This window comes from Tympanuchus pallidicinctus, unplaced genomic scaffold (genome assembly GCF_026119805.1).
Source record: "Tympanuchus pallidicinctus isolate F22 unplaced genomic scaffold, pur_lepc_1.0 scaffold5, whole genome shotgun sequence".
Classification (NCBI taxonomy): domain Eukaryota; kingdom Metazoa; phylum Chordata; class Aves; order Galliformes; family Phasianidae; genus Tympanuchus; species Tympanuchus pallidicinctus.
In genome coordinates, this window is record NW_026294769.1 from 41324082 (window position 1) to 41345566 (window position 21485).

Here is a 21485-nt window from a genome sequence, read left to right on the forward strand (position 1 = left end):
TTCATCTGTGCTTGCAAATACTGCAATAAGAGTGTGCTTTTTAAAAATTCTGCATTTATCTAGTGAGAGCTAAAGATGGTAAGCATATCCAGGACATATTTATTTTTATAAATGGAAACAGCACAATCCATTCAATGAGTTTCCAAATTCCATACTTAGTCCATGTTCATAAATTTTTGAATGGATGAATAGTCATTTGAATTTATTAAAATATTAATGAACATTGGCTAAGTTAACATGAAAGTATGGGAACCTTTCATAAATGAAGAGGCATTCATTTATATATGAACACTAATTTGTCTGCCCAGTAATGTGTCCCTGCTGGAACATGTAAGAAGTACAATTAGTCATCTTGTCAAGAAACACAATACTATTACTTTTATGAATAATACAAAAGCACAGATAGTGAATATAAAGAGGAAGAACATTGTCAGAAATAAGATGTGAAGGTACTAATAATACAGAAACACTGTAATATTTTCACATAGTAGACTGAAGTGTTTTATTTTAGATACACCCAACTGGTTTTATGCACACAAAGGAGTACAGAATCACAGAATCACCATGGTTGGAAAAGACCTACAAGATCACCCAGTCCAACCATCCACCTATCACCAGTATTTCTCGCTAAACCATGTCCGTCAACACAGTGTCCAAATGTTCCTTGAACACCTTGAGGGTTGGTGACTCCACCACCTCCCTGGGCAGCCCATTCCAGTGCCTGACCACTCTTTCAGAGTACTATTTCCTAATGCCCAGCCTAGATCTCCCCTGGTGCAGCTTGAAGTCATTCCCTCTAGTTCTATCACCCATTACACAAGAGAAAAGGCAGACCCCCAGCTCACTACATCCTCCCTTCAGGTAGTTATAGGGAGCAATGAGGTCTCCCCTGAGCCTCCTCTTCTCCAGACTGAACATTCCCAGCTCCTTCAGCCTCTCCTCATAAGTCCTGTGCTCCAGACCCCTCACCAGCTTTGTCGCCCTTCTTTGAACCCTCTCCAGGCCCTCAGTGTCTTTTTTGCAGTGAGGGGCCCAAAACTGGACACAGTACTGAGGTGTGGCCTCACTAGAGCTGAGTACAGGAGGACAATTACTTAACCTGTTCCTGCTGGCAGCACTGCCATTGGCCTTCTTGGCCACCCAGGCACACAGCTGGCTCATGTTCAGCCGAGCATCAATCAATACCCCCAGGTACATTTCCTCCGCACAGTCTTCCAATCAATCTGCCCCAAGCCTGTAGCATTGCTTGGGGTTGTTGTGGCCAAAGTGCAGGAACTGGCATTTGGTCTTGTTGAAAATCATCCCATTGGCTTCAGCCCAGTTATCCAACCTGTCCAGATCCCTCTGTAGGGTCTCACTACCCCCAGGCAGATTGACACTTCCAGCCAGCTTGGTGTCGCCTGCAAACTTACTAAGGGTGCACTCAATGCCCTCATTGAGGTCATCAGTAAAGATATTGAAGAGGAAAGGCCCCAGCACCGACCCCTAGGGAACACCGCTTGTAACCGGTCGCCAGCTGGATTTAGTTGCATTCACCACCACTCCCTGGGCCCAGCCCTCCAGCCAGCTCCTTAGTCAGCCAAGAATGTACCTGTCCAAGCCATGGGCAGTCAGCTTCTGGAGAATGCTGTGGGCTTTGCTGAAGTCTAGGTAGACTACATGAAGAGCCTTTCCCTCATCCACTAGACAGGTCACTAGATCATAGAAGGAGATCAGGTTGGAACATGCAAAATTATATATAACCTTTAGAAACAGAAAAAGTAGATGAATTTAGTGATAAAACTGTAATTTTTTCATAATCGTTTAATAATCGTTTTAATACAGTTTTATTTGTTTGTTTGTTTGTTTATAATTTACTGTTTTCATACCTAAAAATTAGTCTAATGACACACTGCCATGGAGGGAAAGTATTGTTCGATACGTTTGACACATTTCTGGTAGTCCCGATTCTCCATTTTGTTTTTTCTGTTATAGTGAAATATTCAAATTATCATTCATCCTGATTTTATTATTACTTACAAATTCTGTAGACAAAAGTTTTCATTTTTCTTGAGGTTTATATTCTTCTATTCATATGAAATCAAAGATTTTTGATTTGTTTTGTATGTTCATTAGTGGAATGATTTTTTTTTCTGTCTATTGTATTCTTCTAACTGAATGTTGAGTTCGATGTCTACTGAATAAGAAGCAGGATGGGAAACTGTCCACTTCTACGTAGTATGTAAGATCTTAAGTGTTTCCAACACTGAATTTGCCTTAGGTGGGTAAGAACATTGTTATTCTTTTATAGATTAATTGGAGCATTTTTATGTACTTCCTGTACTGGTAAGGAACAGAGCTCAGAAGATTAAATTAATCACTTAAAATTTTTCATTTCTCTGATTTAGCTGAATAAAATATTTAATATTTTCCAGGTCATTACTTGGGAAAAGAATGAAAAAATAGCAACAACAACAACAAAAGCAGAAACTAAAAGTCAGGCAAAACAAATCTGAGTTTTATACTTTCCAGCATTTGGAATAAAACCTAAAGTCTGATGCCCTCATCTTCAAATTCACTTCTTAGTAGTAAGAGTGGAAGATGACACTGCTAAGTACTTTATAAAATTGGGCCACATACTAGTACCTAAATTAAAGTCGGCTAAAAAGATGCTTTTGACGTGTTCTCTATTCTTGTCCTAATTGCTTTTTCTGCCTTGCCTATATCATCACAGTTTTTTAGGGAAAGGAATATGACCTTCTCCCTTTCAACTTCCATTGTAGATGAGAAGTTACGTAGAGGAAATATGGGACTCAAATACCACCTACTTATGAACTATGAACAAGCTTGAAGCATCTTTTCCAGCTTCTAGCACACCAAAGTCTCCATGTTCTGTATCAGTAATTAAAGACTGAATAGATCAAGATCTCTAACATCATATAAACTGTAGGACCTTGCCTTCTCACAACTTTTATCTGAAATATTTTTGTTTTACTCCTAGGCAATGTGAAATTGGCAGCATGGGCCTGGAAGTATCATATTTAATAGGCTTGTGAGATCATCAGGATCAATTTCTATACTAGTCAAAGGGGTAGTTAATTAGTTACACAAAGTGGAGCAAACTTTTTGATAAACACATGCCTTTGGCCTTGAAAACTGGTTAAAAAATTGATCAAAAAGTTTGTCTATGGAAATTTTCAGGAAAAGTAATTTTAATATTAATTATAAATGATGAATGGAGTAATTTGTCTCTAACCCAAACTACTGCTGTGGACAAGACTGGAAAAGTCACTGAGTTAACATGTTTGCAGATAGTATAATTTTCATCAGGTTGGCTTCTTCCTGGAAAAATAGTTTCTTTCAGAAAGCGAACAGTGGCTAGCTATTGACACAAATCCTGCAACAATCAAAACAGACCTGTAAAATGGACTGGAATTTGTATCAGTCTTCCTGGGTAGTGGAGAGAGAATCCTCTTTTTTTCTTTGTTTGTAGTTGACTTGCTGATAATAGGTGCATTTTTGGGAAGCACTCTGCAGGTGGTGATGTGTGGCACTTACTGCAATGGCTTCAGGTTCATCTTGCGGCCCCCATAGACTTTTCTATGTCTCACTGTTACCCTCCATAATATATACAGATGTCAACTCCTTGGGGCAAAGATTACCTTTTCACTGTATGCAGTGTTTTATACCAAAGGGCTTTAGCCCTTGATAGTGGCTTTCATGCGCACCTGTAATTTAGCCCTAACAGTGAAAAAGTAGAAAATATTTTCTGTCAGGGGACTATTTGCTCGTGATAGGAGGAAGCTTATTACAGAAATGTCGTTTTGCCTCTGTCCACACATCTTTCCTTTCCCTGTCCATTAGGAGCAAGAGTATCATCTCAAATGTGCAGAGCCACTCACTGATTTGCTGATAGTTGCACGATGGTCTAGGGAGAAAATACAAGAAATGAAAAGCAGGTTTCTCTGTTCCCAAGGCAATACACAATACATGTCTCCCCTCATCGCTTCTCTCCTTTTTCCCCTGTTAGGTACTCTCTCCCTCATGCAGCTTAGCTCATCTGACCTTTTCTCTCTGCTATTTCAAGGGGATATGGCATCTATTAAAAATGAAAAGGAGGTTCAGAAATACCTGAACTTCTGTTTCAACATCATGTATTTTTCTGGTCATGGGATTTTCAGAAGTGACTAGACTGTTCTTGTTCCATATAAAAGGTATTATAATTTCATACTTTCAAGTATGACTCACATTGTGCAGTCAGGATGGCTTAGTATTTAGACTTATTTACAATTTCATTATTTCTCTGCTTCTTCCTTCATATTTTGTTTTAGATTTTTTTTCAAGCCTTAACTTTATTTTGTCAGTTCTCTGGGTTCCAGTGAAATATGAAAATAATGAAAATATTCATCTGCCTGTGTCTTATTTGCTGTGGGGGTTCCAGGTGGGTTTGATGAAAAAATCGGAATCTGTAGTTGTTTAATATATCTGTAACTGAACAAAATGATCATAAAATATAAGTCTACTTTTAACAGATGTCAACTTAAGCAGACATGCTTTGTTAAAAAACAGCTCTACTCTGAAATGTCTTTAATCAGGGCAGAAACCAATTTATTTTCTGATTTGTTACAGTGTCCTCCCTAAACCTTCATCTCAAAGCAGTAAAAGGATTTCACACTGCTCCCATGCTAAGAGAGAGAGCTTGTAAAACTGGATGCAACATTGTCATATGGGAAATTTTACCTCAATTTTAACTGCACAGTTGTAATTAAAAACACTTTTAACTTCTCTTATTTGTTCCTTCTTTTCCAATCTAGCAAAACATGATGATGCTGTCTTGCTAACTGTTGGCTTCATGATACTTTGTTCAGACCATGATTAGGAAAAGTCAAAAACATTATTGAATATTTGACCTGAAATGTTTTATGTTGTCAGTCTTTGCCATGCATTACTTGTGATGGTTGTGTCATAGGAGATTTTCTTTTAAAAATGAAATATTAACATTGGCTTGAAAAGTAAGCTTGGCATTCCTCTGTGAATACAGAACAGGCATGGCCCAGTGCTCAGTCAGGATGATAGCTAAAGGATAAAAAGTGTTCTGCAAGAGTTTGGTGGCTTATTTTACTAACCCTTCACAAAATCAGATACTGTGGGACAGTATAGTCAAAATGTACTTTTCTTCTTGGCAACGTTGCCTTGTACCGCTTCCATTACAATGGCAGGAATTTTCAACTAATGGCAAGCAGTGTTAGTGAAGTGTTTAGAGAAAGAAAAGCAAACAATTTTGAGTTTATTATGCAAGAGATGATACTGTGTTTATAATCAAAACTGTGTGGCAGTGCTCATTTATAATGTGAGACAGGTTTATTTTTGTTTTATCACTAAGAATGATAGATGTAAATTGGATGCAATCTGATGTCTTGAAGAATTCTTTTTACATGAGTGGAAAAATTAAATTTTTAATATAATTTGCACAATGAGTAATAAAGTGACATGAGAAGCAGAGATCCAAAGAGCTGTCATATGAAAGAAAATTATATTTAGCAAGTTATGACCTAATTTTGCATCTAATCAATGCAAAATCTTTGAAATAGGAAAAACCTGGTTAAAGAAGAAATTTCTTATAAAAAAAAAAAACTCTTTTAGCCAGAAGATAGGATAATGTCCAGTCATGTGTTGTATGAAAAAAAAAAAAAAAAAAATCAATTGTGCATTTGTAAAAGGAGCTACATATGTGTTCAAAATCAAAACAGATTTAACATTGTAGAGAAGATATTTGAGCATGAGTAAATAAAACCATTGCTGCTAGAAACTGCATCATGCAAGGAGTGGCTGGCAGTGTCTGGGCAAGTTCTGCCTGCAGATGATGTGAAGCAGGAAGAGTATCCATAGGAGCAATAAACAGATGCCAAAAGTGAGTGTTAACTCAAGTCTCAGAAAATATTCTTTCTGGCTTCACGATCCATTCAGTATGTCAGGCAGGTGGGGAAGGTGGAAGGTAAAAAGATGAATTTGATGTTTCTATTCCTTTGGACATCCAAGCAAGATCTTGTAGGAAGATTCGCTTCCTCCTTTGATCCCCAAAGCTGACAGAAAAATACCTAAGAGAGTCAGGATTATTGCAGGAGTTTGATGAAAAGCACAGAAGATGAGGTTTGCCACATCTGAGTGGGTGGGATGAGAAGAATCCCATAGCCTTCTGAGTGCCCTGTGCTAGAGGTGTTCTCCAGATGCTCTGCCACAGTGGAGAGTGATTTCACAGCTGGGAGGCTGACATTACTTTTTTGGTTTTTACTGTACAAACTCTTGGAAACTAGCCTTGTCTTCTTCCAATGAGTTTCTATATAAATTCTCTATAGAAGCTTATGTGATATTATGCAATATACAGTGACCTCAGCACTGGCCTCTGGATGTACCTGAAGGAGCTAATTATCACAGTAATTGACTCTTTCTTAAATGTCATTATATGTATTTGCTCTGCACAAGGTGACAAATTAAGATCTTTAACCTAAGCTATTTAAAATCTATAAAAAGAAGCAGAGGCAAGTTGCAGTGAGAAGACTGAGTAAGGATTTGTCTTGGAATTTAATATGCATCACCTTTTCTTTTTCAAGGCATCATGGGAAAGTACTCTACAGGAGAGACTTGATGTATGAAGAGGCCTGTAAATCAGAATAGGAAAAACATTTGGCATGTAAAGTAGAATGAAAAAGTGGAAGTAATAAGGAGAGGAAAAACTTGGTGAGGTTTATTTTATTTGCAGAGTTTATTGGTGATTGGGAGGTAAAGGATGAAGGATGATAGGCTGACTTTTTTTGTGTAATTTAGTGTATGTATATGCACTACCGTGTTTTCTTCTTTCCTGCTTAACACATAATTCATACATTCCATTACATGCTAATATGGATTCAGAATTATAAGAATTTTAATTTCTAATCTCCTCATGGTGCCTATAGCATCTATATTCTGTGCTCATTTATTATGCTTACTATGAAAAATCCTTTCTCACCAAGCCTGAGTATACACTGCTCACAGCTTTTATACAGAACATCCACTGATTAAGTTTCCAAGTCTTCACTAAAAACATTCCTGGAACATTCCTATGCAATGCATGAAGGTCCAGCTCTTAGACTGACTGCAGGATACAAACCTGAAAGCTGTAAGCTGCTAAGTATGCACTACACCAAGTAGTGGGTGGGAAATTGGGTGAATGATCTGTTTCACCATCTTCTAGAATACCCAGCTCTTTTTATTATTGGGGGAAAAAAAATTAAAACTATATTCTACAATTGGTGTTAATGTTGATATTCATTAATATTCATTGAATCCTCTATCCTCAGTACTATTTTTTGAAGCTACAGGGTCCCATTTTTCTTATTTTTTGGGGCAGTATTGAGTTTCTACTCTGAATCATAGAATTGTGGAATCACCAGTGTTGGAAACGACTTCCAAGATCATCCAGTCCAACATTCTACTTACCACCAATATTTCTCCACTAAACCATGTCCCTCAGTACAACATCTGAACGTTCCTTGAACACCTCCAGGGACACTGACTCCAGTACCTCCCTGGGCAGCCCATGCCAGCACCTGACTACTCTTTCAGAGAAGAAATTTTTCCTAATATCCAACCTGAACCTCCACTGGTGCAACTTGAGACCATTCCCTTTAGTTCTGTCGCTACGTATGCAAGAGAAGAGGCTGATCCCTGCCTCACCACAACTTCCCTTCTGGTCTCCCTTGAGGCCTAAGGCCTCTCTTCTCTACACTAAGTAATCCCAGTTCCCTCAGTCACTCCTCATAAGTTTTGTGCTCCAGACCCCTCACCAGCTTTGTTGCCCTTCTCCTGATGCACCTTAGTGCCTTGATATCTATCTTATAGTAAGAGGCCCAAAACACTGAAGAACGTGGGCATCAATCCTGCTACCACTCGCATGCTAAGTGAGTACTCTGCTATTTGAGCTAATTCCCCTTGGTTAATTCCCCTGTTACTTCAGGGGGCCATCTGAATGGCATCTTCATCCATATAAGTAAGAGGGAAACCTGGATGTTTAATGGGAACTAGCATGGTTATTGAAAGACATTTGGATGTATGTGCCTTTTTTAACTACAAGTTACAGCCTCTCTGAAGGACTAGACTCAAATATTGATAGAAAAATAATCATTTTTCATGATCCTATGAGATAATGATTAGAATTTTTTGTGTATCCATTAAAAGGGAGTAGAAAATAGGCTTCTTAACATAAAGGTTGTAAATTAAAAGATGTGTACAGTTTGAAAACTGAAATAGATCATTACTCTGACAGACTTGAGACTCCTAATGGAATTCAACACAACTATGTGAAATTTAAGGTATTTAAAATATTGAATATAAAACTACAAAGACATAAAGGAATAATAAAGGAATAATTTGTATAAGCTGTCAGTCAGAATAGAAATACATGTTTCACAGATTTTTCCAGTTGTCATAAAGGAAGAAGAAAAGAGATGCTAAAGCATTCTTTTAGAAATGTAGTTTATTTTAGGGGCATGATAGATGAATTGTGGTTCACAAAGTTGGTAATAAAAAGAGACTTTTCCAACTCAAAGATCTCTATTTAAATCCTGGTCCAGGTTACTGCATACCCTATTATCTTAAGACCTCTGGAAATCTTTGTGAATTGTCATATGCATACTGGTACATAATGATGAGATGTCCTGGTGATAAAAGCCAGCATGACGTACTTGAAATACTAAGAAAAGCAAGTCAATAGATGTAGAGACTTTCTTGCTTTCTTATGTCCTGCCGTGAACTAAAATTCTTTAGATATCGCACTGCTAGTTCTCTGATACATGCTCTGTTTGTCCAGTCTTTCTTCTACATCATAATTCTTGTCACAGTCATTGTGAAACCAGAGGTTATCCATAAATGTGAACATTTAAAACTAAATATCCATACTCACTGCAGATCATCTAGAGCCAGCTATGTTGTTATATAGACTAATGTCTTTTCCTTTCCCACGCATGTACTTTCACTCTGAAAGTAATGCATCCTATTTATTTTCATGGAAACTACAAAAAATACAAAGAGCACAACAACACTATCTGATCAAGCAAATTCTTATCTACAGAATACTATTTTTCATCATGGTCACCACCATTAGCTGTGCTTCTTCACCAGAAATGAACCTACATGCCATGCTTGTTCAAATTTGCATGGCCACGTGGAAGGCAGCTTGTGTTTCAGGTTGCTGCTACCACTACTGAAACATAATAATCACCACCTCACTGCGCCGACATTCACTGTTTGGTCTCCATAAACACTCAGGAAGCATCGATGAATGTCAGTGGGTGCCATTTTTTCCACACGGAAGAATTCAGTATCACCACATTGCTTCCTATGCCGTTGTATCAGACTGCCCCTCCACTGCCATATGTCACATGGCAACAATGTGTAACAGAATTTTGGTGGGAAGTTTCAACTTCTATTGCCATAGTACCAACATCTGCCTCTGATACCATGGGTCGACATCATAAAATAGGAGATGTTACTTTCAGAGCAGCCCAACATTACTTTTAGAGCAGCCCTTGTATGATGAGTATTTTCATTTCACTCTTTTTTTTTTTTTTTTTTTTTTCTGCCACCTTAGGTTTGAATTCACGAGATTTAAGCTTCCCAAAAGTCCAACTAGATGAAGGCATGCCAAAACTCTGTTCATTTAACTCTCAGCTAAAACTTGCACTTTCCTAAGGATGTTTCTCCTCATGAACTACTGTTTTAGTCAACTTGCTGTATTCTTATTTCTCTGTTGGACTGGAAACATTAACAAATGGTGAAGGTATTAAATATTTAAAGCCTATAAGGTACTGCAAACATCAAAATGATGTATTCCACTTGTGGCATTACACAGACTCTTTTAGGACATCATTTGCAGTTTGTTGACTATAGCCAGAACTGCTATTTTGCTGTATTTCGTAGAAGTCGATCACTGAAGTAAAGATAAATTTTGGAATATAATTGGAATATAAATCTCAGACTTCCTTTCTCACTTGTTTTTGGGTATCACATGGATACTGTATTTAAGAAGAGAGAATAAGAGATTTACTTTGTTGCCTTATTAGTGACTGAAAATGGCTGAACTGGAAGTAAACCTCAGAAAAGCTCTAAATCCCTCCACTCCTTTGGATCTTGCTGAGCTGCTTGCATGAGTTGAAATATTTTTACTTAACATAAGAAGAGAGTAAGTTAACCTAAGGTTTTAAAACTTCTGTTTGGGCCTGAAGGAAACTCATTAATGGCCACAGCATGTGGTCCTCTCATGCTAAGACTGCCACCTGTTATCAGCTTAGCCTGAAAGGTTTGAATAAAGGAAAAATGTGGGAGGGTACATACATGAATTACAGAATAAAAGAGTATCACTATCTCTAGGGAAGAAGTGAAGAATACTGGAACTAAAATGGCTTTTAAGCTTCCCTGTCCAATGTCCAGTTAAAACATATTAAGCATTTTGAGGCTTTGTATTTTCCTTATCTGAATTCTCCTTCTGTGTTATATCTTTGGGGCTAAGTTACTGGATTTCAGAGAGCAGAAAGAAAGTAGTGGCTTAAATATAACAACTCAATAATGAAAAATGAATTCAACAAGATTGTAATAAACCTCACTAACCTAGGAAGTCCCATTTTAATAAATCAGAAGAACAAGGGATTTAATAAATGAATCAAAATATGTTCTGAGTCATCACTAATAACACTTTTCTTGAAGGAAGGCTTTTTGTAATAGGAACTATTATTAATAGAAAAGCTCTTTGTGGCCATTGGGTGTTTTTTTGTTACTGGCAGTATTGCCAGTTGGCAACAGATTTCCTAGATAATTTCCTACATTTCTAATGAAGTAATATACAGAAACTATTGCAGGGATGTGCACACTCAGGTTTTTTGTTTGTTTTGTTGTTGTTTTTCAATTACCCTCTTCAGTGTGAAAGGTCAGAAGATAAATATTTGACTCGACAGAATCTCCTGTGGGTCTGCAGTGGAAGCTCTTTCTTGTTAGCAAAAACTGGGCAAGATCTCAGCTGCCAGATTTCACACAGGGGAGTGCAAATGCACAAACTGTGCTGGGTTTCTGCATTCATGGGGTCTGCATTTGTGAGGTTTCTTCTACCCATTTCATGGAGGGTTCTTCAGCTGCTAGATCACGCTCCCTGCTTGTGTAAATCAGGATTGTTCTGGGAATATTGTGGAAGTAGAATCATGAGTGACAAGTGAGATTCTTGTATCCTTACCATGCATACTTTTGTAAGCAGGAATGGGGAAGTGCAGGCCTGATAGACCTACAGGCTCCTGCTGACATTTCTGTTACCACTCAGAGCTTTATTGTACTACAGCTGTTCGTAGAAAAGTCTTATATCTTCAGCTTGAACATTTCTTCTCTGTACTGCAAAGTGTTTTTCCTCCTTTTAGTTCCACAAGGGCTCTGTCTTTGTTCCAGGTCTAAGATGGTGTGTCCTCAATTTACTTTCACATGGGTCATCAGGAGGTGTTGGAAACTTCCTCTGAAGCTCTGTCATAATGGTTGTATCCTGACCTTAAACCGCAAAGTTGGGCTGTATGTTTTTTCTTCACTGAGTTACACAACTAATTAGAAGACTTTTCCAACAAGAGTAGTAGATTATGATGTGAAATCCAACAGAGATTGATTTTTTAAAAATTAATATTTATATCTGAGAGTAGGTGGACAAGGATAGCTATTCTTGGCAACTCAACCCTTTTTACTGTTAAAGAGCAAAACACCTTCTAATTTTCTCATGACCTGAGGAGATGTGGACTGATCAGACATACAAATTGTAAGGAACAGTGAAAAAGTTGGTCCTTTTGTTCCTTAAAAAGCCTATTCTAGTTCACTGAATATCCTTTTTTTGGGGGAAAAAAAAAAAAAAAAAATTAAATTTGGATTGAAATCAAATTCTGAACATAAATATTTTCTGAAAAGGAAGTGTGCATTTTAGGTATCTTTATTCTCAGCACATACCCATCTTCCATGATATAATCACTGGAATGTTATACTTTTTTATACATTGCAGGTAAAATGTAAAACCTCAACTGAGTTAATTGACTTCAGTGATGTTGCAAAAGGTATAAATCAAAGCATATTATGTCTATTTGAGAACTGTTTACATCATTCATTCACTCAGCTCATAGTGTACTTCAAGCAGAAAAACAAGGGAATGCTTCTGTTTTTGTCTGCCTTTGTTTTTTGGTGGCTTTTTGTTTGTTTGTTTGTTTGTTTGTTTGTTTGTTTGTTTCCTGATCTATTTAATTGCATTTCTTGCAAGGTAATTTTCCTTTGAGTAGGAGAATGAGCATGACAGTTTATTAACTTTACAACATTTCTTGGCTTGATTTTCAAATGTGAAGATGGAAAATTTTTGACTGTGTAATGTAACTGTGATTATCTTTAGACTTAATCTACGAAGTGAAATATGCCTACTTATACGCCATCATATTTCAATGTGATATAATCAGTGGTGCCCCTATATGCTAATTATTTAGGGACAGATTCTTCAATGTTAGTCAGATTGAATTGTGTGCTACAGAAAAGAGAAAGATATTTAGTATGAAAAAACAAACTTAACTTGACTCAAAATAATTATGGAGTGAGTCTTATTTTGCTTTTTAAGTAGAAATATTTGCTAGTAGCTCTTGATTTATAGTTATTCATCCTGAAAAATAAATACAGAGAAATTACTAATCGTAAAAACAATCTGGGAGAATCCAGTTGATATAACTAAATTAAATATTTATTGAAAAGCTTGAATATTCATATTTTATAGACCAATTTTTGGTTACAGATAAAACCTATGTGTAGTATATTCAACTTGTAAATCCAAAGGTGGAGTGCAAGATTTCTTTAATTAGACTGAATACTTAAAATAGGCGCACTCATTTTCAAAACTGCATTATCTTTCTTACCAACAAGTCATTGCTTCTCATTCTAAGTGTAATAAATATAACAATAGCAGGAAGAATGAATGACTGATCTTGATTTTCACCAAGAAGCAGAAGTGTATTTACTTAAGGCAAGCAAGTAATTAAAATGCAGTAGAATACCTTGTATTTTTAATTGCTTTGTCTCAGTATTGACATCAAAATTTGCCCATTGCTAGCCAGTTTAGCATTTGCAAGGGTCTTGTTACTTCTGTAAGTAATTGCAGCATTTTCACTATTGATCATATAGTGACTTTGTCCTATCTGAGTTATAAATCTACAAGAGCTCTGGAAATAAGCAATGTATATTTATATTCATTTATGGATGTAAGAAACACAAATACTGGTAGTGCAGTTACATAATTTTGTCTGTGTACTCGAATTTTTCTTCTGTGAAATTAATTTTTACTTTTCTGCTCAATACATTTTACATATAGAAATTCATACTTTCATCTTTTCATTAGTGAAGACAGGAATGACACTTTCTTCCAATCCTCGAGAACTGATCAGCATGACCTTTCAAAGATTACTGAGAGTGGTTACCTGCCTCAGTGCTCATGGATACTTCCTGTTTTGTCTCATGAACTTGTGTACATTCACTTTGTTTAAATATTCCCTAGCTTTATCTTTTTCCACCTAAACTAAGCCTTCCTTGCTGTAAAGTTTCCCAGTGGCCTCTGATGCCTGGAATTCCCAATGGCTAGTCTTAGCAGTAAAGGCTGAAGTGAAGAATGTATTGAATAACTCAATCTTTTCTTGTCTTCTGTCACCTATAGTTTCCCTAGGCTTCCTTTTTTTTGCTTAACAACTTATAAAAGCACTTTTTGTTACTTTTTACTGATGTTGGCAGACTCAATTGCAGGTGGACTTTTGCTTTCCTAGATTGGTAGCTGCACATTCAGTGTCTCTGTATTTTTTCTTGGGTCACTTGAATGCTCTTCTACTTCTTGTATACTTGTATATTCTTGTTTTGAGTTTAGTCTGGAGCTCTTTGACCATCTCTGCTGACCTTCTACTGACTTTGCTTGATTTCCTTCCCATAGGGATGGACCAACTTTTGTCTTGGAAGAAGTAATCCTTGAGAATCAACAAACTGCCCTAGGCCTCTCTCTTGGATCATTTTTCATGGAATTCTTTCAGACTCACTCTGATCAGTCCACAGTCTGAAGCTGATAGTTTTGATCATAGTATTTACCTTGGTATTACCCCTCACTGTTTTGAACTTCACCATTCTATGGTCACAGCAGCAAAGCCTGTCCCCAGCCTTCAGATATCTGGCATGTTTTTCCTTGTGTGCAAGATCTAGCAGAGTATCTCCCTTCTTTTGCTTCCCCATCACCCGTGTGAGGAAAAACTACCTGTGCAGGTAAAAACTCTCCTAAATTGGTTGTGCCCTGGTGTGTTGTCTCACCAACAGATATAGAAAAAGTTAGAGTCATTATTTTTTTCTCTTAAATATGGTTACAGCTCAACAGATGTGACTTCTCTGGATACTGGATAAGCACTAGAGCATACGGGTGATCTGTGTCTAAATGAATATAGATTTGGAGAGAGAATGCAGGATAGCTTTTGAGTTGAATACTTGTTGAAATAATGCTGAAGCTATCAGCAAAGCATTTCTCAGTGTTGAATTCTTAGAAACAGGTATTCATACAGTCTTTGTAGGTAAGCAGGATCACATTAAAAAACTAGATTCCCCATTAAGACAGCCTCAAAATGTAAACATTTTACCTAGCTCTGGAATTTGGCTAACATCCAAAGGTGAAAAGAATATTTGCCACCTTCTTTGTTTCTTTTCTTCAGGAAATTTAATTGATATTTTTATTTTATTAAAAAATATACTGGATAAATAACGCATGGGACCAAATTAATCTCTGATGTAATTCCATTAGAATGGCTTGGCAATAGCAAAGTAATATAACGGGTGCATTTGGCTGATAAAATTTACATACTGACTTGATTTTTTTCAAACTGTAATTGGGAACTAGACAATTACTACAGTAGGTTAACAACTGTCTATTCCGTGAAGTGCACACCTGATTGTTAAGAAAATTATCGGTGGTTTTCCATGTGACCGCATCGTGCTTTATTAGATTAAGCAAGGTGACAGAATATGAAAAGCTGGAAAAGCTTGTAAAGCCTTCTTTATCTCTGCAAATACATTTTTGTCATGAATTTTAGAACTGTAATTTTCAGTGTAATGTTTTTCATCCTAGTTCTGTTTTCCAGCTGTTTTAGAGAATCTGCTCTTGCAGTGTTGTATGCCACTGAAGCAAAATATGTGAATCTCCTAGTGAAAGAAGAATTTAACAAGATAATGCTTTTCAATCTCCTAACTGTACATTTTCAGTCCCTCATATATTATCCTACTACATGTTGTATGAAAAGACCAAGTAGGAGAAGAGACTTATCCTGGGCCTAGAAAAATTCTCTTTCTTCAAACTATTGACTCAGAAATTGAGTTCAATCACAACAAAATTCAGTACATATTGGTAGATTTCATCCGGGGTTTAATATATATATATATTCATTCTGAAGGAGTTTCCTCAAGATAAGCAATTATCTTACACTTTTATATGCATGCTATTGAATAGTCAAGAAAGAGGAATGACAGACTGAAATATATAAAAATAAAAAAAAATGATAAGGGAAAAAGATGATATATTAGAATGGCTCATAATGTTGATCATATTTCCACAAAAAAATAAACAGGCATCTAACAAACAGAAGGATAGATAATGCTCTAATGAAGTTGTGGGCCATTATTCAGTTTTCATTACATGCTTCTTCTTACTGGAGAATGCAAAGCAGAAAATTGAGTTCAAGGTTTGAAAAATCTGTGTGAGTTGCAGTCTGGATTGTGAGAACAGCAGCTGTCTGGGGAAAAAAACTAAAAAATCAGCTCTTGCCTTTAAAAAAAAAATAAAATATTTTCTTTTTGCTATCTTGACTTCCTACTCTGAAGTCTGAAATTTGTTCTGAAGAACCATAGTATGAGTTTTGATGAACAGGTAGAAGGATAAGCTTTCCACGTGAAGGTCTTAAGTTGAATTGGAGTAGTTATGATGTCTAAAGACTTCAAGTTGTGTACTTTAGTCAAGCAGGATATAAACAGCATTTCTTCTATTTGTAAGGTTATATTTATAACATTAGAAGCTATAGTCTAGAGATCAAATTGTGGCTAAATAAACAGGAAAAAAAAAAGGAACATAATATCAATGTTAAGTTGGTATCACACATTAAAAAAAAAAGAAAGAACAAATTTGGATGTTGATCACATTGTAAGGAGTTCTGGTAGATGACAGTCAAGCTAAAATTAATCTGGCTAATAATTTATATGGATTTTATTTCACAATAGAAGTAACAGGTTTTTGGTTTAGCACTGCTGTAAAATGCCATGTTTTAACATCCAAGATAGAACTTAAATGTTTAATACATTTCTTAAGAACTTGCATACAACATATTTACCCCAATAGAGTGTACTATTAGCAAGCCCATTTGTTTTTGGCATGACCTAGTACATAAGAATCCTTCTCATCATTCTGAAACACTCAGTCCTAGATAATTGCAGTCCTTTTGATCTTCTGGGCCTCTATGCATGAGCCATACATACAAAAGTACAAGAAGAACATCAGGGAGTTGCAGGTTGACATTTTTAGAACCTTATACCAATACGATGTCAGTATTCGCTGTAAGACTTAATCATGATGGAGTCAACTTCTTGTCTTGGATTTCTGTGATCCCAGCAGAGACTGGAAGCCATCTAGGTGCAAATCTGGAGTGCATTTTCCAGTTGATTTCATTCTACAAGGTTCTGGTTCACACACACCCTTCCAAGAGCTGGTTGAATAGATGGTAGTGATTAAGGGTTTCACTTAAATTCACCAATGCTCTGAAGAACCAGTGGTGAACTGCCTTGGAAAAATATGACTCCAAAAGTTGTGAGTGATCGCTGAGGGAGAACATTAAGCAAAATCTATTTCACGTAGGACCAGTATTTCTATGAAATGTGGTTTATGTCTCTCACTTCATTCTCCTTCACAAACTTCCTGGAAAATGTATTCGTTCTTATAGTTGATATCATTATTAGAAAAGAAATGAACAATATTTTTCCAATATTAGATCTCTTTTTTTATATATATTTTAAAGGATATAGTGATAGTTTACTTAAACTAAACAAAAAAGAAATTGTTGATATAAGAAGGATAACAGTGATAGTTACCAATTAAAAGTCTACACCACTCAGTTATTACTTCTATCAACTTCTAACAGCAAGAGCAGAAATGATTTAAAAGCTGTGCCAGTACTTGCTCAAATTCTGCTAATTTCATTGTCATCCATGCTGTCTTAAAAACAAGCAGCCACAATATTGAAAAAGGTCATTTACCAGTATTCCACTGTGGAAGACAAATCTTCCATTAAGCATTCAACACTTTGCATATGAAGACTCTTATGTTTTACTTAATCAGGGAATCGATTCAAAACTTGTTCTTTACACATGGCTGATTGCCTCAATAGATTGTAAGGTATTAAATGTGTGAAATAGTCTATAAAACAGCTTCAGACAATTAATCCTAATTTCACAGCTCCAAAGTGGGGTTTTGAAAGTACCTGCAAATACTTTGGTAGCAACCTTTCTGATATATGTACCCTTTCTGTCAATACCATATATCACTACTGCTATTTAATTCCTCTTTTATTCAAATTAAATACCTTGCAGTCATTCAAAAACTGAATTATGTTGCTGCTTCTTGCAATTGTCACACTAGTTAATTAGCTCTTGGCATGCCTGAGTGTCTGAAGAAATTGGGAAAATGATTTGTAATTGTTCACTGAAGTACAAAAAGGCACTTAAAATAAATAAAGCCACATAAATGCAGAAGAATAAATGTGTATTTCAACCTAATTTAGGTGAAAGTTTTTATTTTATCAGCAAAAATTAGAAAGGCTCATTTATTTTAGCTAGGCATTTACTACCTCCACCTTTACCTGAGCTTAGGAAGGTTATAAAAATATGCTGAAAATGGTGAGAAGAAAGAAAGAGGATTTTATAGAAACAAAATGCTAAATAAATTTTTAAATAGTCACTCCCATCCAACTTCTGGCATTAAATTGATTCGCATTACTAGTTTACATTGTAAGTGTATTCATCTGGAGGTATTTGAATATTATAGCAGCTTGTATATCAAGATCTGCAAAACTCTCAACTCCTTGCTCTGGGATATAGAACCTCTTATGGTAACTTTATGAGTCTTCATTAGCACAAAACAGCATTAAAGCTAACCCAAGTAACAAGAAGAGAATTTCCTCAAGCATAATGTGTATGCAGAGAGAGAAATGGATTTTAGTAGGTAAGAACTTCAGAAGTCCTTACAGAACCTGCTGTTATCAGGTGTCTTGTTGTTTAGCGAACGTTCTATCTCCCAGTGATGCACATATCTGCAAATAAGGATGCCGAGTTCCTTGTTAATGCAGAATTTAATATATTGCGACGGTGGTGTCAGTTAATTAGTTTGACAGAGCAGTAGATTTTCCAATAAAATTAATAGTACAAACCATTCTATTTTAACTGTTTAGATCAGTTGTATTATTTTGAAAATATAACAATCAAAAATTCAAGAGTCTGTAGACATGCTTGTAATTTTGGTCACCTTGCCTAAGAATTCTCTCTGGCCTGCTTCCCTTCAGAGCTTCTCTGCTCACTGTAATTCAGCTTCCTTTGAGAAAAAGTAAGCTATAAGGGGTGCATTAATGCTCGTAATTGGATCAACAACGGTAATGCAGTATGGCAAATGAATTTTCACAAAGAGTAGCCATTTCAAGGAGTCCACACTCAGCAAGTTTGCTGATGATACAAATGTAGTAGGAGTGGTTGACAGGCTGGAAAGCTTTGCTATCATTCAGCAAGCCATGGATAGACTTGAAAGTAGGGCGGCCACTCAGATTTGGGCCATCTCCTGGAGTGCGTTAAAAAGAGCATGGTCAGCAGGTTGAGGAAGGTGGTCCTTCCCCTCTACTCTGCCCTGATGAGGCCACATTTATAATACTGTGCCCAAGGAATTCAACAGTGGGCTAAAAATACAATAAAGTTCCTGGAGAATCTCCCATATGAGGAAAGGCTGAGTATCCTGGGTCTCTTCAGCGTAGGGAAAAGAAGACTGTGAGGGGATCTGATAAATGTTTGTAAACATCTTAAGGGAAGTGGGAGGCAAATGGATGAAGCCAGTCTCTTCTCATTGGTGCATAGCGACAGGACAAGGACAAGGCCTAAAACTTGGAGTAATGGCCTAAAACTTGAACATTGGAAGTTCTGTACTAACATGCAGAATAACATCTTTACAGTAAGGGTGATGGAGTACTGGAACAGACTGTCCAGAGAGCTTGTGGAGTCTCCTTCTAAGGAGATATTCAAGACCTGTCTGGACACCTACGTGTGTGACCCATTGTAGGGTACCTGCTTTAGCAAGGGGGTTGGACTTGATGATCTCTTGAGGTCCCTCCCAACTCCTACAGTTCTGTGATTCTATGATCAGGCTCTGCCCCTGCTCCATGTGGGTCCTTCCCATGGGATATCATCCTTCCCCAGATGATTCTAATTGGGATTCCCACAGGCTGCAAGCACTGCTCTAATGTGTGCCCATATCACAGGGCCCACCCTTCAGGAGTTCAGGAGTTCAGAATAGGTCCCCATGTGTGGCAGCTCTCTCAGCCCTCCTGCCCCACCATGGGCTCCTCTCCATGAGCTGCAGCTCCAGCCTAGGGTCTGCTCCATACCTGGAATACCTTCCACTCTCTGCACTGACCTTGGTGGTTGCAAAGCTGCTCTGTCCCATTTCTCACTCCTCTCTCCCATCTGCTGTTGCCCAGCAATGTTTCCTTTCCTTAAATCTGCTCTCCCAGAGCACATCCAGTTTTGCTCAAGGCTCAGATTTGGCATTAGCACTTTCCTTTTGGAACAGCTGGATCTGGCTCTGATCTGATAAGGGCTGTGCTTGACTCTGTTCACAGAAGCTGTACTGGCTACCTAAACCTTACCATGTAAACCCAATACAGAACAGTGAGCTGCTTTTCTAGAGACATGTTTGTACTGCATGTGCAGAAGCACTATTGCTCACCTGTTGGTATAGTGCCTCAAAAAGCAGCTGTATGGCAGTGAGGAAATGAGCGCAGATGAGTTTAGGTTGTTACTTTTGAATAAAAAATTGTGAATTATGTCGAATTTTAATTGGGTATTTGAATCACCATAATATATCCTGTGGAATTTTTAGGCCAAGGAAGTTCAAAATACAAATGCATTGTGACAAGGAACGTAAGAAATGTAGTCAAACAGCCATGTGGCCAGAGAAATGAGAAATGTCTTTGTCACTTTGAAGCTGCTGGGAGAAGCAGAAGGAACATGATAAACAGTTTCCGTAGTGGATCATGCTTAAAGAAAACCAACGTACAGGAAAGCTTCACTTCTGTTTTTCTGTACAGTATTATTTATGAGTTTAGCAGGTTTTGCAAGCATGTCTGTACCTTGACAGTGATGTGCAGAATGGTGCAGGAGGATGGATGATTTGGGAGTGAGTGCTAGATTCCTTTCATGGTCAGACTTTCTGTGCAGGTATAAGGGAACTTTGCCTAACTACAAAAAGGAGAAAATCTACAGGATTTCTTCTCTTAAAATAAGCATTTGTCTCCTTGCTTTGTCACCACGTCATTCTTTTTCCTATCTATGTCTTTCTCCAAGATTGCACATTATGTTTTTTTTTTTTTTCCAGTTGCATTCTAGTGGGGTCGCAGACACTTTAAAATGGATTACCACGCCAATATAGAGGAATATGAGAGACAAGGGAGTACATTTTGACTGAAGGATGAAATGACATGTAGTTTGGCTACCAGTGCAGAGACAGCTTTGATTGAAGTGAAATACAGGAAAGGCGTAAGAGCAATCATGGGAAACTGTTATAGATCTCCAAGGGCAGAATGAAAAGGCAAGCTTGGCAGTGCTTGTGCAGATTGAAGAAACAGCTTTGTGGTAAGGCTAGGACACTGATCATGGGGATACACCCAGTTCACCTCTAAATCGAAGTTGTGGTGTTCCCTTGTGATGTAAGTGGGAACAATTTCAGAAAGGGCTTTCATGGACTTCACAAAAGCTTTAAGATGCTATCGATACAAATAAATTAGTTAATGCATTTTTGTTCTACTAATAGACAAATAAGTTAGTTAGTAAGGGTGACAAGCAAGGTAACAAACAATGCAAATAACTTTTCTCTTGGATACTGATGGACAAGCATCAGAGTATAACCATGCCCCTTATATAATATAATAAGCCTGCCCCTTATGCAAATCCTTATGTATTCCTAGCACTCACTGCATGCTGGAGAAATCCAGAACTGCCTCCTTCAGATGAGGGAGCTGAACCCCAGCCTACAACTTTCCACTAGCTATATGTTCATGTAGCTCCCACTGTACATTTCACCTCTGAGGACTGTCTGCTCCATTTACTGCATGTTCAGTGAGAAATTTCTGAAGCCATTAATATTGCAAGGGACAGTATGT

At 37.2% G+C, this 21485-nt stretch overlaps 1 protein-coding gene across 1 annotated transcript in view; it reads left to right on the forward strand.

Moving 5' to 3' along the window:
• Nucleotides 1-21485, forward strand: part of NKAIN3 (sodium/potassium transporting ATPase interacting 3) — a 329597-nt gene that overhangs the window by 99242 nt on the left and 208870 nt on the right. The window lies entirely within an intron of this gene.